This window comes from Bactrocera neohumeralis, chromosome 2 (assembly GCF_024586455.1).
Source record: "Bactrocera neohumeralis isolate Rockhampton chromosome 2, APGP_CSIRO_Bneo_wtdbg2-racon-allhic-juicebox.fasta_v2, whole genome shotgun sequence".
In the NCBI taxonomy this organism is placed as follows: Eukaryota; Metazoa; Arthropoda; class Insecta; order Diptera; family Tephritidae; genus Bactrocera; species Bactrocera neohumeralis.
The window spans coordinates 72,971,711-72,992,667 of NC_065919.1; the positions used below are offsets into that span (position 1 = coordinate 72,971,711).

Here is a 20,957-nt window from a genome sequence, read left to right on the forward strand (position 1 = left end):
CACCCTAATGCGATCCTTTGTGCCAAATTTCACTTTAATATCTTTATTTATGGCTTAGTTATGATACTTTATAGGTTTTCGGTTTCCGCCATTTTGTGGGCGTGGCAGGGGCCGATTTTGCCCATCTTCGAACTTAACGGACAGACGGACGGACGGACAGACAGACATCCGGATTTCAACTCTACTCATCACGCTGATCACCCTATATCTGACTCTTTTAGTTTTAGGACTTACAAACAACCGTTATCTGAACAAAACTATAATACTCTCCTTAGCAACTTTGTTGCGAGAGTATAAAAAGAAAACGGCAACAAGTCCCTTTCAATTAGTCCGAACATTCCTTTTCATAACTGGTCGCCTACACACGTTGCATATTTTTCAATTTAAGGCCAAGTTGCTGTTCGCGCATATATTTTTATCTTACATAAATCCAACAGCAGATTATGCTGAGTGCATAAGTAATTACAACCGCGCCACACACACACAGCAACACACAAATACTTGCTGCAAATGCCGTGGCATGCGGATTAGGGCTCCTAAGCGAGAATAAACAGCGTCTCACGCGCATTCGACCAGCAAGCGCCAAGCGGCCATTTGTCGTGATTTTCATTTTCATCGACTTAATTTTTATCTCCGACCTCGGTGGACACACGAGCGGCGGCGCTCACCGTTTTGCTACCAATTGTGGCATATTTGTGGCGCTGCATGCTTAAGGGCTTTAAGATTATATATACTCGCGTTTTTATACCCACACACAGAGATATGTGGATATTAGTGGAATCTATGTTTTTTGCTGGCGGCTTTCTATTTCCGCCTTTGATTCACGGCACAGCTGTTGCCGCTGCACACACACACACATAATCCCACAAACACACTCATGCATACATATGTATTTTTATTTACGAAAGCAGGTGTATGGGTATATGTGAACAAGGTACGCTCACACACACAAGCGCATAGCGAGTTTCCTGCCATTCCTTGCATATTTTGTTTTTGTTATTCGCCGTTTTGTGCTTTCTGGGCAGAGCGCGCGCTTATCTGCTTTTGCGCGCGGAAATCAGTTGGAAAAAGAAGTACCTTTAGCTTCACAGCACCGAGCATATGAATAGTGTGTTGCAGCTTTCTTGCTTGCGAGTGCTGGATTTGCTAGAGTGTTCACTTTGTCTTTCATTTTTCCTCTGCTTTCAATGGAATTTCTTTGGATACATTTTTTTGTTTGTTTTGTTTTTGCATTTTGCTGGCAACTGTGTGTTGTATTGGCTTACATCGCTTGCCAACAGCTGGCTGGCTGACAACTACGCTTCGCCTGCAATGAATTCTAATTCGCCAAAATGAAAACTCACGTTCACGTGTTATCCAATTAATTACGCTTCATGAGCGTGTAAGAGACAGTGCATGTGTGTGTGTTTGTCTCAAAAAAGGGAAAAATCATGGAATTTGCAGAAATTATAAGATAGAAGACTGAAAATAGTGAAGAACAGAAATATATGACATACATATCTAGCAGTGATGTATAAAGCTTGGCAAATATTTCAGAGTGTACATATGTACATAGGTGCTTAAAAGTGTGTCAAACGTATATACGTATGTATATAGTATCTATCATAGTACCATACGATTTTTTGTTTAAATCATTTTAATTTTTATGCCATTTTCCATTTTCAGATTGTCATAGCAATTTATATTGGAGGTTATGTGCGTATGTTAAAATATGCAAAGCTCACAAGAAAAAACGTTAACTATGGTTGAACCGTAGCTAAAAAACCCTTCACAAAAACAAAAAATTACTTAAAAAGATCTTTGATAGGCATCTATATGCTATAGTAGCTCGATTTAAACAATTTCTTCGGAGATTGTATCATTACTTTAGGCAATAACCCTTCCAAATTTCATGAAGAGGTCTCTTGCAAATGTTGGAAAAGGCCTTCGGTAATCGAGAGAGGTTGTTGAAGACGTTTCTCGCTCTGGACGATCTTCAACCTCTTTAACTGATAAAAAGATTAAAAACTGAGGGATATGGTGCTTGAAATCGTCATCAAGTGTAAGAGAGATGAAAAGAGAGCTCGACATCTCTCGCGAGTCTGTTCAAATGATTTTGATGGATATTTTGGGTAAATCATAAATCAATTTTTTTTTTAAGAGTGCCATTGTTACTGAATAATACACAATGAATATCATGGATCAAGCACAGTATTCACCAGATTTTGCCGATTTAGACCTAATTTATGGTACCAGATTCAGTCTATTGAAGAAATAAAACAAAATTCGCTGAAAGAACTGAAGGTCATCCCAAAAAGTGCTTATGAAAAGTGTTTCGATCCTGGAAAAATCATGGACAAAGCTGCATTACATCTTGTAGGGACTACTTTGAAGGCGATAAAATAAATATTGGTTAATAAATAAACATTATGCGTTTTATTTACAATTTCCTGGAACTTTTTTTGTCAAAATATTGGTTATAGAAAAAGGAATATCTTGCAAGGCATATGGATGGCAAACAAGGGACAAAGAGAAAAGCAATGCAAAGTCATGCACCTACCGTCATTTTATTTTTACACTGGCAACAGACTTGTTCTGTAAGCAACTAGCAGCGAAGTCAGCTCTTAGACTGAAAGATTCCTTCTACAATATTGCCTTTCCGTCCAAAGAAAGGTGGAAAACGGGCGAGGTGGACAGGAACGCAGGAAAAAGCATATATACAAATGAGTACAAACTAGATAATCGAGTGGATGGTGCCTTTTCAGCAAAATCGCCTTCTGTCTACCAGACCTCTGCAGTGTCTTCCGAGCGTAGATCACATCAAATAAAGAGAACTTTCTTGTTCTGGCAAGGAGCTTATCACAGCTGTATATTTGTATATACAAATAGACAAGCGGCTTTGAAATCACTGTAGTCTCTTAGCTACAGGGAAACGTGGCATGAAGGGAATATGGGCCGCACATGTCCACTATTCAAATTCAAAAGAAACGACATTGTCTATTTAGTAGATATGCTCGTAGACTTGGAACGCCATATAACGACTATTGTGGAAGCTGTCGGGCGGTAGAAGAAGAGGAGACTGTCAAACATCTTCTATGCGAATACAAAGCTCAATAAAGGCAAATAGTCGCAACTATCGTTCGAGGGTTTGTGAACGAAGTATAAGCGGTTGCAGATATAAAACTTTTGTATTGATGAACGTCATCAGGGGCACGGAATGGTATATAGAGGAGACAATAGTGTGAGGAGATTTTAGTTCCGGTGGTTTCACAATGAGCCTCCCAAAGATTCACATATCTATCTATCTATCTCACAAAAATTTTTCTCACCGACAGACTTCCTTTTTCGGAGGTCATCCTGGAGAAGCGCTATGGGATCATGGGCATCTAACTACTTTAAAATGGATCACCGATTATTCGAATATATTCAATTCTGTAAATGTTTATTATTTATGTATTAGTATAAAGGCTTACAACTGGATAAAAAAGGCTAACAAGTGGATATCACCCCTTTACTATAATTTGCAACATATTGTGGCAACATTAATTCAACAAATTTTTAATATTGAATTTTGAAACCCCACTCGCTCCCCCATAGCTTCAAGCAAATAAGCTGCATTAAATTTTTCAGAGTCTTTCTTTCTTTTTCTGCACGTATCCGACATGTATTTATTTTATTGGCTTCATTCATTAAACTCAAATGCGCTTAAGTCGCACAACGAACGACAGCTTCAAACAAAACTTGAGGAGATAAACGCTGCCAGCAGTAAAGCATGTAAGCGCTTTTATCCATCCATCAAAGCCAACACATACTGGTATTCTTTCTCAACGGTCACGCGTATTTAGGTATGTATATGAGTGCATTAGGGTGGGTAAAAAATAATCGATTTTTCAGCCGCCACACTGAAAAATGGGTTCCCAGGCAGATCTATAAAAGTCGATCCAACTTTTAATTTTAACGGGAAGGTCTTCCGGGAGTTTTATACTTTTTTTCTTATTATCAGATAGAAAAAATTCAAAACTCGCTTCCAGTTACTTGAAAAAATATCTCTTTTCAAATATATTCTTATTTTATATGAAATTAAATACTCTGCAAAAAAATTATGGTGTCTAAGTACCTATTTTTTAAGTACCAAGCGAAAAAATATAAATATTTAATAAAATAAAATAAAAAAATCCTTTTTCTTCCACCCTAATGTACATATAAGCGTCAGCTCATAGAAGATGCCGCAATAGGTTTACCCCCTCTTAAAATGAACAGAGAATGCGGCAGCTCATAACTTCAAATTGACAGCGTTGTTGTTGTGGGATTATAGCGGTATTAAACGTCATTTTAGTGCACATAACGGCACACATGCACATACCCACACATTTATACATGTACTCATAGTTAACCCCGATACACACAAGCAATTCTCTCAACTCCGTCGACACGATGGCATATATGCGGGTATATTTGCTTGCATGCGTATGTGTTTATTTTTGTTGTCTTCATTTCACACCAACTGCCAACTGTCATTCATCATTTTAAAGAAATCGCACTTAAACGGATGGAAAGTGTTCGCGTGAGTCTCGAAAGTGCACAAGCGGCCACAGCGCGATTAGGTGGCCACGGCAGCCACGCTGCGTGACTCGGATATTCCCTTGCAACGGGAAATGGTCAGCACATAGCAGCGTATCCACTGGTGTGCTGCGCTGACAGCCAATGTCCACTCAGTGGTGGCAGGGTGTGTGTGCGTATGTGTGTGGTTGCCACAAATAGATAAAACACGCTGCGGATTAAGTGGCCGACAAGCAGTGTTGTTGCTGCAGCAGCTTTAGCAATAACAAACACAGGCAAAAGTACCGTTATCATATAAGTAATAGCAACACGACGCTTTGCTTAGCATCCGTGCTGCTGGCATTGCTTGGGGCTGCAGTGGCTTAGATAGCATGTCGAGCAGCTAAGCGTGGTGTTTATCTGCAGTTGTTGTTGTTATGCGTGCATATACAAACATTTATGTGCATACGCAGACCAGCTTCCCGCTGTCGTCATTTGTATTTATATATGTTTGTTAGGCAATCGCTTTAAGCTCTCGTTGAAGGGATTGTCCAAGTTTGAGTGACAGAGACAATAGCACTACAACAACAACAAAACTCTAGCTAATAATAGTTGGCACAATGAACTTGTAGTTGTAGCTTACAGCTGAGGTGTCTGCATGTCAATAAAATCCATATCGTATATGTGCCACACCTCACACACACACGCATACAAAGCATTTGCAATTACAACTACAAGCAATAAGGCATGATAAACGTCGGCAGTAGCATCCTAATGCCAATCGAATAAATTTCATACATGACAATGTTATGCTCGCTCGACCGTAATAAGCCCATCGCTCATATCAGCAAACCCTTGTCAATCTTAATCTACCACTTGCCGCCCCCCTCTGCTAATTTACGCGAATTATCGCAACCGCTGCTTGCAAGTGTCTCAAGTTGTGCGCTTTGTTGTTTTTATACATTTTTTATCGCCATTTTGTTATGGCGCTCACTTTCATGCTATTCAATGGAGCCACTGGGGCGTATGAGTGATCTGCGCGCACTTTGTAGTTGAGTGTGACACATTAACCTTCAATACATAATATATTTTATATGTGTATATATCTATATTATATTTGTCTCTTTTGCAAATTTCAATGGCTTCTAATCTTATCATCCCGACGTGTTGCGCTGGCTGGGAAATACATATATACTGGACTATGGATTACAGTGTGGATTAGTTGATGGCGATAAATTTCGTGCGATTTTGCCGCCGCTTGAATGAGTGTTGACACCGTGTAAAACTCAAATATTTGAATTTTTCAAATATTAGTTTTGTCACGATTTGGTTATTGTAAAGATTATATGCTCCTCTGTCGCCAGCTATGAGAAAACACTTATTTTATTTTCTTAAATTCTACCTTAATGAACGACATGGTCAAACGACACGGAAATGAACATAACGAACATGAAAGCTCGCTTTAGTTATATAGTCATTTAAAAGTCGTTTCAATTATTATGTCTGAGGAAAGCTTTCACCAAAAGTTAAAGCGAAAGCACTATCCGCAAATTGAAATGTCTAATATCAAAAGGCTTTTTTATATTTTTTTTTTTAAATTGTGCACACGGTAAACTTCCACAAAGCTTTTATGAAAATTTAAAGCTTAAAGAATGAAAGCTCTATCCGCAAATTGAAAGTTGAGTCACCAAAAAGCTTTTATATATTTATTTCAAAATTGTGCACATGGCAAACTTTCACCAAAAGTTTAAGCGAAAGCTTTAACGAAAATTTGAAAGCTCTATGACCAGCAAATCTAAACCTCAGACACCAAAAAACTATTGATTTCTTATGCTTAACTCAGTGCTAGAAAGAGCACTTACTGATGCCATGGTTTAAATATTCCAAATTTAACTTGTTCCTGAAAATTCCTTACATTAATGGTTATCATATTAAAAAAGCTTTCAATGCAAATACTTTGCATATTGCAGTCCCGCATAAATATAGATGCTTAGAATATTTTGTCTTCCAATTGTAGTCTTCACTCTTCATAATCTAGATAGATGCACAACTCACCCAGCAATTCAAAAAGATCCATGACACGTCACCTGAAATTTGAGAAAATTTAAATAATTAAAATACGACTTTTCAAATGGCATGTTTTCCTCATAAAAAGTATATAATATCTGGAACAAAAATAAAAAAAAAATGAAAAAATTAATATATTTTGATTTTTAGATTAAAACAAATGCAAAATGCCACATTAAAATATGTTGTAAAAATGCTATATTGATTTCTCCAAAATACGAGCAGTCTCAAGTTAATTCGATTTGGGCTGACTTTCATAACGCACTCAGTGAAGGTCATGAAGTCATCGAAAATATGCCTCGATGGCGTCGTTTAACCGTTTATCTTAAGAACTATATCATCGAAAAAATTAAAGTAACAAATCTAAAAAGTTTTCGTGTTGACATCAGAGGAATAGCTGAGAACCTAAGAATCTCTTATGGATCAACTCAACACATTTTGATCAATGCTTTGGTTAAAGTATTGGTAAATTTTTTGGTTATTGTTTTGGTTACTCTTTTAGTTACTATTTTGGTTCTTATTTTGGTTAGTGTTTTGGTTATTATTTTGGTTAATAGTTTGGTTACTATTTTGGCCAATGTTTTGTTTATGAAACAGGTTAACCCGTAGCAAAAGGTCTAAATGTGCCGTCACATTTTAATATACATATTGGTTTCGCAAGTCTAACTGAGTAGTTGGCCAAACACCAATCGCAAGTGACCGCTTCGCCCTGGCTTTCTAGGTTTTTTTTTGTTTTCGAAAGTGAAAAATCCCCTTGTGGCATACACCAACAGTCCATTGAAGTCTCTATCTGTATCTCTAATCTAATTTGAAATTATGTTTCCGTCAAATTCCATTATCAAATATCTGTTAATGTATTTCAAATCTCAATAATATTTTCACTCTTCAAGGTTTTTCCCATTTCGAATTTGAATACCAATGAACTCCGTTTAAAATCATCGAAAAATGAGAAAGATTTTGCAATTAGTTTTTTTCAATTCTGGAATATAATCCAGGTATGAGTTACAAAAAATGCCTTAAGAATATTTTTTAGAATCCAAACCTTAAAGTTGAGAACAGTAATTATAAGCCTTCGCAAACTCAAACAAATAAATATTTTGTACCTTAAACCGATAGTAATAGGCGCCTGAAAAAGTAATACTCTCTCAGTGTGATCATATTCCAGACACTAAGACCATTAATTCTTAATCAGCCTTACTTTACTTGTGATTCAGATTGTTGCTATGCTTGCCATATATTTACTTACTTTACAGCAAATCTTTAAAACATTCAGTCGCACCTCACACAGTCTTCATTCCTTACAAAGTCAGCCAAATGAAAAGCTTTTAAAGACTTATGTGCCTCAACACACACAAACGCACACACAAGCACAGCTCACACTCATTAAAAAATAATCTATGCCACGAGACACGTCCCACTCCCCCCTCATCTGCGGGTAAATAATTATGGCCTGTCTAACTATCGCAAAGTGCGTCATAATTTGTAGAAATCTCCGGTGACAGGCAGATAATGTAAATGTAAATTAAAACCTATTTCAGCGCTTAACAACCTGCTAATTGCTTTTCACACCCAGCCATTGCAACATTAAAATTTGTACGCACGCCGCTCCACGCTTGGCGGCGACTTAGCGGACTGTTTTGGCGATTATTTGTGCGTTGGTAGTGGTGACTGTTGGGCTAGCGTCTGCTGGGCACGTATACGCCATGGCGACACGACATTAAATACACACGCACGAGTGAGCACAATGACGGAGAATGTAGTGCTGCAAATATTTTTGTTGTTGTTGTTTTTGTAAAAACATTGTATTAATCGCCAAATGTCAAATCATTTTTCATTTGACATAAAATTTATTTGACATTTAAGACAAACGCAAGATGAAGGCTGCCGAATATAAACGATTTGCCGGAGTTAGGGTGGGTCGTTTTGGTCGGAGCAGTTTTTATATATTAATTTATGGAAAAAATTAAACAATCATTCGAAAACTAAATTTAAATTGTCAAAATGTAAATAAATATTAATTATTAAAATTATAAATATTAATTTTTAAAAATTTATTTTCACAAAAAAATGTTATATTATATTTGCTCACCAGCAAAATTTACACCCATTATAATATAAATATAAAATATATTACCTTATTCAATATAAAAATAAATATTTTATTTTTTTGCGGTAAGTATTCGTCATAGCAAACATATAAACCACCCTAATGCACTACTTCGCACACATATAACTATATTACTCAAACGAGGCAAAGCTCCGGCAGTCTTAAAGACGGCAATAGACATAAATACTTCTTCGCAAATACACATACACAAATAAACACATACACACAACCGCGCACCTACATATATATACACCCGCATTGGAAATCGAAAGTAGCAGTTAGAAGTCTATGAAAACGCCTGGCGACACAGTGACTGCCAGTGAAAAATGATGGGAACAACACACACTCACACACATAAACAATCAACTAAGCACTAGAAAACGGTACATTAGGGGCGCACAACTGCAAGTTCGAGTGCTTTTAACAGCGCCAAGCACACACATGCTTCACATAACATTATCGCATAGCTGCACCGTTATCCTATACTAAACATGCGCGCCAAGCATTGCGGCAGCGTCAGCCAGTTGTAAGGCAGCGCGCCCATTGAGTGCTTCATGCTTGTCATCAATCTTATTTAATAGTCGTTCGCACAATTGAATTATTACATGTGTCAGCTGCTGCTCCTACTCGCTTAGCACTGAGCACAAAGCAGCGCAGCGAGTCTGACAGCCTGCTAAGGTCCACATGGGCACATAAGTGAGTCGATGTGTATCGTATTAGTATCGTGTAGTTATATAGTATACGCCACTCTACGTCATTCGCATGCATTGCTAGCGCCAAATGTCCTTACATGTGGGGGTGGTGGTAAAAATTGTTGTAGTTGAGTTAGAATTTTAGGTTACGTTTCACAGAATTCACCAATTAGAACACACAAAAATGTCCTCGACGATCTGGAAAGAGCGTTTCGAGAAAAGCGCATTAAGAGATTTAGAGTGTATTTGGCTAGTGTCTTATTGGGTTGTTCGCGTCACCTCAGTAGCACAACATTAAACTAGAAGTCTTACTTTGTTTGAGGGTACAAAAAGTGGCTGAAACAAGTTGTCCTGCGATCCGTACCGACGTATTTTCTTATACACTCGTAGGTCCAGAACATGAACCAATATTACAAAAAAAAATAATAAAGAACAAAAGAAGTCAACATCTCCTGAAAAGAAGGAGCGAATTATTAGTTTCTAGAAGAGAGCTGCGTTCGTAGCGAGCTCGAAAGTAGTTCAAGCTGACACAAAGACAGTAGTTTGATTGGATCTAGGTGCAAGGACTGGCGCTAAGCCTAGCTCCAGGAGGACAGCAACACCAGTATCAGCCAAAACCTTACTACCAGTCGAAATCAAACAGAGTATGGATACGAAAAAGTGAAGAAAAGGAGATACCAAAAGTGGAGCTGCCAGTCAATGACGCAGCGATAACCAACTACACGGAGAAGCGCCGTGCTACCTACTTGTTCAGAAGGGTTCAGCTGCAAGAGACAGGTAATTATGATCTTTAAAAGAAGCTCCAAATATCCATTGATTGTACAAAAATGGTTCTACTCAAACTGAAGCTTGAACCGTCAGCAATGGCAGTGAAGAGCTTACGCCGCCAACCGAAAGGCAAAAGACAAAGGACGTGGCACTCGCTAAATCTTTTACTGCTGTGGCCCTGAACCGCGTTACTATATTGATGAGGAGATCCCGAAGGAAAAATTCGCAGAGTCCAATTGAAATGGTGCAAGCTGCGCTGACAAACGTGACGCTGGAGATGCTACTACGCAACCAAGGTCCGCCACCGTCCTGTACGGATACCAGCTGGTAGCAGCATTCAAAATAATTGCTTCAGATGGTGAAAGACCAATCGAACGTTATAAATCCGCTTATAATTCAAAATTATAGGGAATTAGATCACATTGACTGAAGGACTGATCACGAGGCAGTAAAAAATAGTAGGGAACTGTCCTTTGCGAAATAGGGATTTGTACAAGAAGGTCCAAGCTAACTTTAACAATGTTTCTGTTGAAAGATCTTTAAATTTTAAGGAATTCACATTATTCCTTTCTTATAAAAATAGATTTCTCCACAAAAGAACCCATTAAAATTAATTTTTTCTATTTAACTCTATATGACCCAATTTTTTGTTTAACCAATAGTCAAACCAACATGTTTACTTCACCTCACACTACAACACATTACGGGCACTAGTTGAATAATCTGAAGACGACGACCCAAGCTAGTCTGCAGAGGTAATTTCCGCTTAAAGTTAGTATTTATTTTCTTAAGTGCGACTTGCTTGCTTGTTTAGTCGGCTGCCAGTTGCGTTGGCGACACGCGGTTGCCGCCATTGGTGAGCTTGTAGTTGCGAAATCATTTCTTTTCCTCACCCCTCCTACTAAATGCTTAAGCACACATCCATTACTTGCCACTTGCGCTTAAGCACAATGAAGTAACTGCCCTTGAGTGTTGTTATTTTTGTTTATTTGTATTAATGTATGTGTCATATTGCTATTTCCCAGGCGAGCACTGAGCACTGACCACCCTCCCCCCCACTGAGTGGAAAATTTTTACTGATTACTGGCAGCTGCGGTTCGGGGCATTGGCATGACTTGCTATTTCTGTATCGTTTTGTATCTTTGGCCATTTTGCTACACGGCCAATTCATTGCCCCACATGTCGACTCTATGTTTCACCACACTGACACTGATATCGACATTATTGGCCAAAATTAAAACAATTTCAACATTTTTCGCTTTCGTCCGGCGATAAATAAACTGTCAGTGTCATGTTATTGTCGAGGTTATTGTTGTTAGTATGGCTCTACGACCGAGCTCACTATGGCACACAAGCACACATAAATGCTCACGCTCTCTTGCCACAAATACAAAAGCAGCTGAATGCGTGGCCTGTTTGTGTGTGTGTGTGTGTGCCCCACTACATACACACTTAACTCGCTTTATTACTTTATTGGCTAATGCTGTCACTATTTGCCGTTGTTGTTGCTGTCGCAGCGCAAATTTACGACCAACAACAATCAACATGATATACAACACAGCGCAGAACATCATAACAACAACAACAACAGCAATGGCGAGCAAAGAACACGCGTACATATGTCGCTACAAGTGTAAGCGAAACTGCTTTGCTCTATGGTGCCACAACAGCGCCCGAAAACAAAAGCAAGAGCAACAACAACAACAACATGGACGAGAACAAGCGCACCAACTGACCAAATTGATCCCGAATATGTCGATTGTCATAGTACGAAATTGCTGTTAATAAATATAAATCAGTCGTGTTATGGATGTTGCAGCAACAGCGCCAACGCAACAACAACAGCAAATATAACAATAACAACATGCGAGTACATGCAGCATGCGCAGCACAATCGCCACACTTGTCATATAAAATCCAATTCTCGACCCTTTCGGACCCGAACAAACATTAAGGCAACAACAATGGTGTGGGCAACAGCAACAACAACAATAACACCTATAAATGGCGCAGAAGTCAAATGGCAATGCGCTCAATTTTAGCAAAAATATTGACAACAACAGCAAACAAATGAACACACCAGCAAAATACAACAAATATATGTTGTACATATGTATAGATGTAAGTATACATATGTGCGTTCGAGTGGTAAATAAATATTCGGTGTGGCCATCATATTACGAAATAAATGATCAAGCCTTGCAAATATTTTTTCTCCGCACGAAATTGGCCATCACTTGTTGTTTTCCTATTGTTGTCGTTGTTGTTGTTGTTACGGTAGCAGTTTGCAATACGCCACTACAAATTGCCTTCTACCATGGAATTGGGTGAATTTTTTATTTATTTTTATTTCTTCATATGGCCGAAAATGTGTCCCCAGATTGAAATTAAACACAGCAGCGATAATTGCTCGTGCCACAATAACAAACACATATGTATATATACATATGTATATATGTATTTTTATATTTGTGTGCGTGGTTATAGAGATGTAGTTGTGCTAAATCTACTTTGTTAACAAAATATGAACATTAAAGCCTGTCATATATTAGAATTTTCAGCTTTTTGAACTTGACTATTAAGAATCATAATTTTTGACCCCTAAGAAGCTTCAGATGTTACTAAATAGCTAGCTACTAATATACTTCTTATGCTTAATTGAATGACCTAACTAATTTGAATGTTCCAAACCATAAGGCTGAATTCATTTTGCTGAACAGTTCTCTGGAACAATCGCTTCAGCCTAAATTTCTACAAACAAGAACACGAAATTGAATTTTGTTATCGAGAGTCGACAGCCAAGTTACTTTCCCATACTACTAACGGATGATCTGAGTAGAGGTACTTTTTTTATAGATCAGTCTCAAGATGTCAAGAACACGGTTAGACTTTTTCCTGTGGGGTTATGTAAATTGGAGCAAAACATAGCGCATGTCATTCGCCAATTAACAGTCGAAATGCACGAACGAGTCATCGAAAATTAGACTCAAGGATGGACCATCTGAGACGTAGTCGTGTTTTTGCTTTAAAAAAGTAGGGAACCTAGAGATGGATTCTAGATTTATAGAATTTTGTACGGTTTGAAGGCTTAGTACTTTAATAAAATACTATATTTGAGAGGATAAACAAATTCAATTTTGCAAACTTGAAATGGGTCCTTGCAGTGATGACATTCACTTCCCTTATAGAATTTCTTGTTTGATATAAAATTAAATCCAGCGAGAAGGACAACAGTCAGTCAAAATATATTTCAGTAGAAGACCCATTAATTGTTTAAAGATTGTCAATTTAAAAAATAAATTTTTCTCCTGATATAAAGAGTCTACCAATAAGAACGACATACTTGTAATGTTAAACTTGAAATATTGGCCAAAATGCGCTTTTTTTGTTAAGTAGATAATCTTATACCATTTACGATTTGAGCAAATGGACACCACCGTTAGTTTATCTCCAACCAACCAATTTTGAATGACCTGGTGGAGCATTTCGGCTTGTTGTTTTTTTATTAGTAGTAGGGGAAACAACGAAAGCCGAAGTACGAAACTTTATTCCACTAAACCTAACCTACTCCCAACTCATGTCTCTCCCACGGTACCTACCAGATTAAGTAATACTCCATGGGAGAAAATAATACTTTTAATTCTCTTCTATTGTGCGGACTGACTGACTCCTAATCTATTGTAAGTTCCTTAGTTTTGTCATAATTAGAGCTGAAGCTCCGCTGACAGCTTTCCATTTATCGGAAATCTGAAACATATATGTTATCAAATTTAGTCAACTCTAAAATTCGTTATACTACAGACGAGTGTAGATTTTAACTTAGAAATACGTGTTCAAAGTCTTCTATGCTCTCTATACAAACAGATAATTTCTAAAATATCAATAGCCACTCAGTATTTGAGATAGGTGGAAATTCAATTCAGATCTATCCATAAATGAAATGTCACCGCTGCTGTACTTTTAAGGAAGTTGGTTCTCTCCTCTTTTTATCGCGACCCTCATAGCTGGTAGCCCTGAATATCAATAAGCGGCACGCTGGCTAATACTTCACTTGATATCGTTCAGAAAGTACTCGGATTGCAGAAAGCATATGCACTGCTTTTTTGAGGTCTTGCATATGATTTTATGTCCAGAAGCTATATCCATATTGGTGCTGCATACAATATCACAGGAGCTCATTGCTTTTGCTTTAGAAATCGCCTCTGTCATCATTCTCAATATTGCATTACACAGGTATATTTTGCCAGAAGTATACGCCAAGTGTTTATTAAATTTTAAATTTTTTTTAATATTACTCCCAAATACTTCAGCTTTGGTTGTGAAGTAAACTTGCTCTCCTCTTTTGGTGAGTGATATATTTTTTTCCACCTTCCTTGTGCTATGAGCAAGACTTGAACGCATTCTTCACATCTAAGTTAATTATATTGTTATATGCCACTTGCCCATCTTTTGCCATTGACTGCACATTTCGCAGTATCGCAGAGTTCTTTTAGTGCGTCAATAGAGGACCAATTTTTTATAAAGCCGTATTGTATCTCCGACAACCCGCCGGCTTTTTAAATAGCTACCTCAAAGCGGTATCTTATCATGCTTTCATAAGCTTTTCCAATCATATCGTTTATACACAACTATCGACAAAATGAAGTTTCTTCAGGTGGCTTTTTAGGTTTCGGGAGTAGAACACTGTATCTTTCACGAGTCGGGGAACATATGTATCTTCTATTATACACGCGTTGTACATTTTTAGAACCAAACTGGGTTCTATAGTCATGGCTTCCTTTAAGGCTCTGTTAGGTATGCCATCTCTCCCAGGCGCTTTGTTGTTTTTAATTTGTTTAGCTTTGGTCAATTTTTTATCTTCAGCGACCACCAAAGTTAGTTCGGCATTTTCGTTTTGCGGCTTAGTGTATGAGATAGGGTGATGTATCGGAAATTATGACCCGACTACTCTACTCATATGGAATGCGCTATTAGGCTGCTGGGACTTATTTTTAAACTTTGAAATCCAAATTTAATACGGAGTTTGCATTTTTCGTTTTTTCTCAGAGTTTTTCGAAACTTTTTCTTTCACAAGTTCATTAAATAAACTATAATTTACTGATGTATAAAAAATTTGAATAGGGTTTGCCTTGAATATCTTGTTGATAGAGGATTTACTTTTCGGAGTAGGAAATCTTATATACATACATATTTTTAATAGAAAATTTATTGTTTCTCAAAAAACATGCATGCTTCAGGAAGCAACATGATATATACCATAACTTACATTCTATTATTTTCTCATTGCTTTCCCCTTTAAGTACGCAAGTAGATCACGCACGTGTATTTATCATACTTAGTTCTCATATTACTTTTAATAGAAAATATCAAAATATTTCTGCAGATTTATTACAAGGACACGTGCCTCAGTGGCGCTGCCACACAAATCGGCTCAGAGTAACTTCAGTGTACCTACTTAAGCACACACTTGTATGCTTAAGTAAAATATACTTTCATTATATATAAATAAACAAAAGTGCTGAAGGTAAAGTCTTACAAAAGTTTCGAAATTAAAGAATTCATAATTCGTCGCTGCTGCAGCGCCGGCATGACACATAGCCTCTTCACCGTTGTGAAGCTGAGCGTCAAATCTGATTTTTAATGCATACATTATGCACACACTTGTATGTTTGTTGTCATTTCTGTGTCAATTTCTACTACTTAAAATTCAAGACTCAACGAGCGAACTTTTTGCGCTTATCGCAGGACTTTTTCGCACACTCCTCAGATTTTCGGTGCTGCGAAAAGTTATAGCACAAGTGCAGAGCAAAGCAACTCAAAATCCTCGAAAAAACAGCTGTATGCCATACACTAACAAAACAACAACAACAGCAACAGCAGCACTATGACATAGGTGTTGTTGTGATGAGGATGTGTCTTAAAAATTCTCATTGTATTTGTGTTGCATGCATAATGCAAAATCAACTACTGAAGACACTTTAAAGTCGCATGCTCGTTTCTTTCAATTTGCAACTTATCCAAATGTACAAGCATATGTACTTGCTAAGTAAATATATGCTCGCTTAAGTAAATACATACATATTTTTGTGTGTATGTGTGAGGGTGTGTAAAGCGCGTTTGCAAATATACAAGGTCTTTTACTTAAGCTTAGACCATGTGTTTAAAAAACAGGAAAAAACGTTAACTTCCCTTGCACCGAAACTGTTATACCCTTCACAAATAAAAACAAGAGAAGACATTATGTTCGGTTGTACCCAAACTGTAATACCCTTCACAAATACAAAAGATTCTTTACACGGATTTGATTTGGATCGGTCAGTTTGTATGGCAGCTATATGTTATAGTGACTCGATCTGAACAATTTCTTCGGAGATTGCACGGTTGTCTTAAGCAATGATCTGCAAAAAAAATTCATGAAGATATCTCGTCAAATAAAAAAGTTTTCCATACAAGCACGTGATCCCGATCGTTTAGTTAGTATGACAGCTATATGCTACAGTAGTCCAATATAGGTAAATCCATCATATGAAAGAAAAAAAAGGACGGCGTGCAAAATTTCAGAACGATAACTCAAAAACTGGGGGACTACTTTGCGTTTTTTTGTACACAAAATCGACAAGAATCGTGATCCTTTATATATGGCATACTTCATTGCGTTTACGACGTTTCCTTCTGGGTTTTACTTCCTAGCAAACTTAATATACCCTGTTCGGGATATAAGAAAAAATTCTTACATGCTTGCAGGCAACAACAACAGCAACAGTGTGTGTGGCAACGGCAACAACGCGTCTCAGTTTTACAGCCGCGACGAAGCGGCACCTCCACGTTTGTCAACGCATCATTCGCCATCAAGTCAAGTAAACATCAACAACAGCATGCACAACAACAACAACAGCATGTACAACACCAACATCCGTAATGCCAGCACAATGTCAACAAGAGGCGTGTTGGCACTGTCAACAGCTACATTGCCTGCAAATGTGCTCCTCAGCCGGCTCCTTGCACCAAGCCGCCTGCTGCGTTGCCCATCAAGGTTGGCTGCCGCTGCCTCTGCCCGGCTCAGCGCCGATCTGTCTGCTCACCGCTGCTGTTTAACTTCATTACATTTATTGGATAAGTTTGACACCTTCGTTGCCGAGCGTCGTTGCGTCGGTAGACGAGTCGCTTGTCTTCTGTATCGTCATCTTATCCACATCCATTCTTCACCTTCCGCTTTGCGTCAATTCTGCGCTGTTCTTCCGCATCGAATTTCTCACGGCCTCATTCTATTTCAATCTCACTTTTTTCCAAGTTGATTTGCTGTTTTTTCTTACACTGTAAAGACATGGATTTGTTGTTGTTGGTGTTATGATTTTTTCTTCCGTGTTGTTGTAGAAGGTGTATGAAATGCTCTATTGCATCTTTCTTGTGGCGCCAGTGTTAGCTATGCCAACTACTTGCCACACAGACTCACACTTGAGAGATTTGCTATTTACCAGCAAGCTGTGGCGTAATGTGACAACACCTGCGGCATGCTTGGTGTGATGGGCTTTGAGCAAAGTGTCATGTAAAATAAAAAATTGCGGAGGCTTTCTACTGTAATTCCGTTGAATTCCACGATTTGTTGTTGTATTGGAGTTGTCAGTTAAAGTATCAGTCATTACCGTTACTTGATATTACAAATCTCTCGTCATTCGAAAGTCAAATCAAAGGAGCATCCCTACATTTGAGAGATATTTCCGGTATAAAAATATTCTATGAATCTTCTTACAAATTGAAATATGTACCATACAACAACCGGCCTTCCAAATTGGTCAATGTAGTGCATAAAGAAACATTGTAAACATACCTTAACTTCTTTTAAATTCATTTACACTCTGCGACTTTTTCTCGAAAAAGCTTTCTTGACCTTTTACTACAAAATAGCAAAGTGGAAAATATTTTGGAGAATCAAAAGCTTTTGAAAGAAAGTTTCATGTTATCAGCTCCCGCAAAATATTTTTAAGAAGTAGTATGTAAAAATAATGGGAGGCCCATAAGCTAATACTTAAAGTAAACAAATGGGTTTGGCGATAGACTAATTTAGCCTATTCCTACCAAACTTCAACCTCACTTTCAGACGATGGCATTTGTTGCTCCTTGTTAGCCTATAAAACCGGCAACTTTGGAAATAGGTTCAAGCACTTATTCATCTTAGACCTCTTGATTACCGAAATCGAAATGAACAAGGCACTCATAATTATAATAAATTGATGACAACGTTATCTCCAGCTGGATATTATGGAAAAACATATGTAAATACAGATATAATATATCTGATCTCGGTCACACTAAGCAAACGTAGAGATCGACTTGGTATAATAAAAAACTAAAATCATCTTATAAGTAGATATACATACATCAGAAATATAATATCTAGAAACAGATAAGTCAGAAATGTATAAATCTATGAGCTTGTATTGAGAGCTATAAAGAGAACTGTCGGTTTTGGTGTGAAGCTCTTTAACATTTTTGAACCGGCATTTTTTACTAATCGAAAGTATTTTCAAAAGCAGCTAGATTCAGCTGAGAAGCTAAGTATTCCACACTAGCTAATGGATCTCGGTAGCAAAATAATAGATCAATTGAGAAGTTCACAACCTCCCATTGTAAAACACATTTCACACAAGTGAGGAAAGTTCCTAAGCGCCAATCACTTGGGAGTGACCACAAATGATTCTTTTATATATAACTCAAGCTGCTCACGACTACAAGTCTTGGACCAATTTCCGCTGCGTAGCCAAAACACATCCGTTTGAAAGCGAGCACAAGTGAGAAGGAGAAACATCGGAATTAAGAGACAGCGGCTACGCTGGCTTGGTCTTGTCGTCCGTATGGACGAAAACACACCGGCTTTGAAAGTATTCGACGTAGTACTCTTCGGGAGAAGCAAGGGAAGGAGAAGATCTCCACTCCGCTGGAAAGACCAGCTAGAGAAGGAACTGGCTACACTTGAAATCTTCAATTGGCGAAAAAAATAACGACTGGCGCGCTGTTGTAAACACGGCTATAACCACGTAAGCGGTGTCTACGCCAATAAGAAGAAGAAGTTCCCTTTAAAGGTGATACGCAGATTATAGCGACCTTTCAACTTTTTGACACCATTTTGGCACTTCGATTTCTTTTTTGCTTCAAAATAAGCCTCAGTTTCAGCGGTCATCTCATCATTTGACGTAAATTTCTTCCCAGCGAGCATTCTTTTGACATATGATAACATAAAATATTTGCTGGGGGCCAAATCTAAACAAAACGCTGGATGCGGAAGCTATTTGAAGCCCAATTCATGAATTATTGCCATCGTTTTCACTGGTTGGTGACACGGTGCATTGCCAAGGCAAAACAGCATTTTATTTTTCTTCAAATGAGGCTGTTTTCAGCGATTTTGCGATGGACCTTCCTTTTCAAGATAGTCAATACAAATTATTCCATACGCATCCCAAAATACAGACGCCACAACCTTGACTCAGCTAGGGGAACCAGAAAAAATCACTCGGAGCTAAATCTGGTGAATACGGTGGATGATCGATGATATTCGTTGCGTTTCTGGCTTTAAATTCGGTCACAATCGTGACTCGATGCGATGATACATTATCATCATCTAAAATTCGTGAATTGTTTTTCCACAATTCCGGCCACTATTCTCCATTTCGATGATTGTTGACTTGTTTACATGTCAAACTCATAAACCCATATTTTATCGGCAGTTCTTATGCTCTTCATGAATTTGGGGACAGAATTCGTGCGATCAGGCATGTCCAAAGAGATATGTGTACGGCACTCGTTTTGAAAAAAAATAAGCTTTATCGGGGTGAGTACTTTTCATACGCAAAATATTCACCAACATTATTCGAACAGACTCACGAAAGATGTCGAATGTCTTGTCATCTCTCTTACACTTGTAGGACGATTTTCACGCACCATATCCTTCACGTTTTTAATATTTTCATCAGTTGAAGAGGTCGAAGCATGTCTTCGACAATCTCTCGACCGTCTTTGAAGGCTTTGAACCATTCGTAAACTAGGGTTTTTGATAAAACTAAATCACAGTAAGCCTTCAACCAACTTCCGGTGCTTTTTTGTCATAATGTATGTATAAATATGTTGCACTTTTGTAGCCGCCTAAAGTTTAACCACGAAAGCATCACAGTTTAATTACCTGTAAACTTGTTCTCAGCGTAAGGTCAATTTAAAGTTATGCCAACTTTCCTAACTAAATATTTCAGAGACCTTAAAGTCACACAAACGCCACCTTGATTTAGAAACTATTCTTTCAGCGCACAGCGGTACTAATGCTTCACGCAATTTCAAAACTACCAAACTTTTAATTTTCAACTGTCCACGCTGTGCAGAGCATCGAAAGGTCACATGGTGCGCTGTTGCACCCGACAAAACTTGAAACTTGGCAACCTTGTAGCAAATACAGTTTGAGATTTCCCATGCGCTTTCCTGTCGATGAGTTCGTAAGCAACACGTAGGCAGTCAAAGGCTGGCGCTGCGTTGCCTCAACGTGTGTATGTGTGCGAGTGTGTCTCCAGTTGCAGCTGCATTGATGAACTGCTTACGAAGCTGGCAACAAAACGCAAACTAAACCAATCACCAATCCAAGCCGAGCAGAGCAAAGCACGGCAGTCGAACCGTGCATACAGCATATTTGCAACGTCACGTCACGACATGCCGCGCCACGACACGCTGAGCAGCTGCTGCCGGCCGAGTGAGGCACTGTCAAGAGGCGTCCTTGAAAGAAATCGATTACGACACACAGCACGATATCGGTGTATCGAAGGTTT

At 38.2% G+C, this 20,957-nt stretch overlaps 1 protein-coding gene across 2 annotated transcripts in view; it reads right to left on the bottom strand.

The window, feature by feature from the left end:
- The window catches only part of LOC126767802 (uncharacterized), a 366,033-nt gene that overhangs the window by 300,704 nt on the left and 44,372 nt on the right, over positions 1–20,957 (bottom strand). For both annotated transcript variants that reach the window (XM_050485451.1, XM_050485444.1), the window contains exon 2: positions 6,574–6,605. The gene's annotated coding sequence lies outside the window, so the exon portion shown is untranslated. The remainder of the gene's footprint in view (positions 1–6,573; positions 6,606–20,957) is intronic.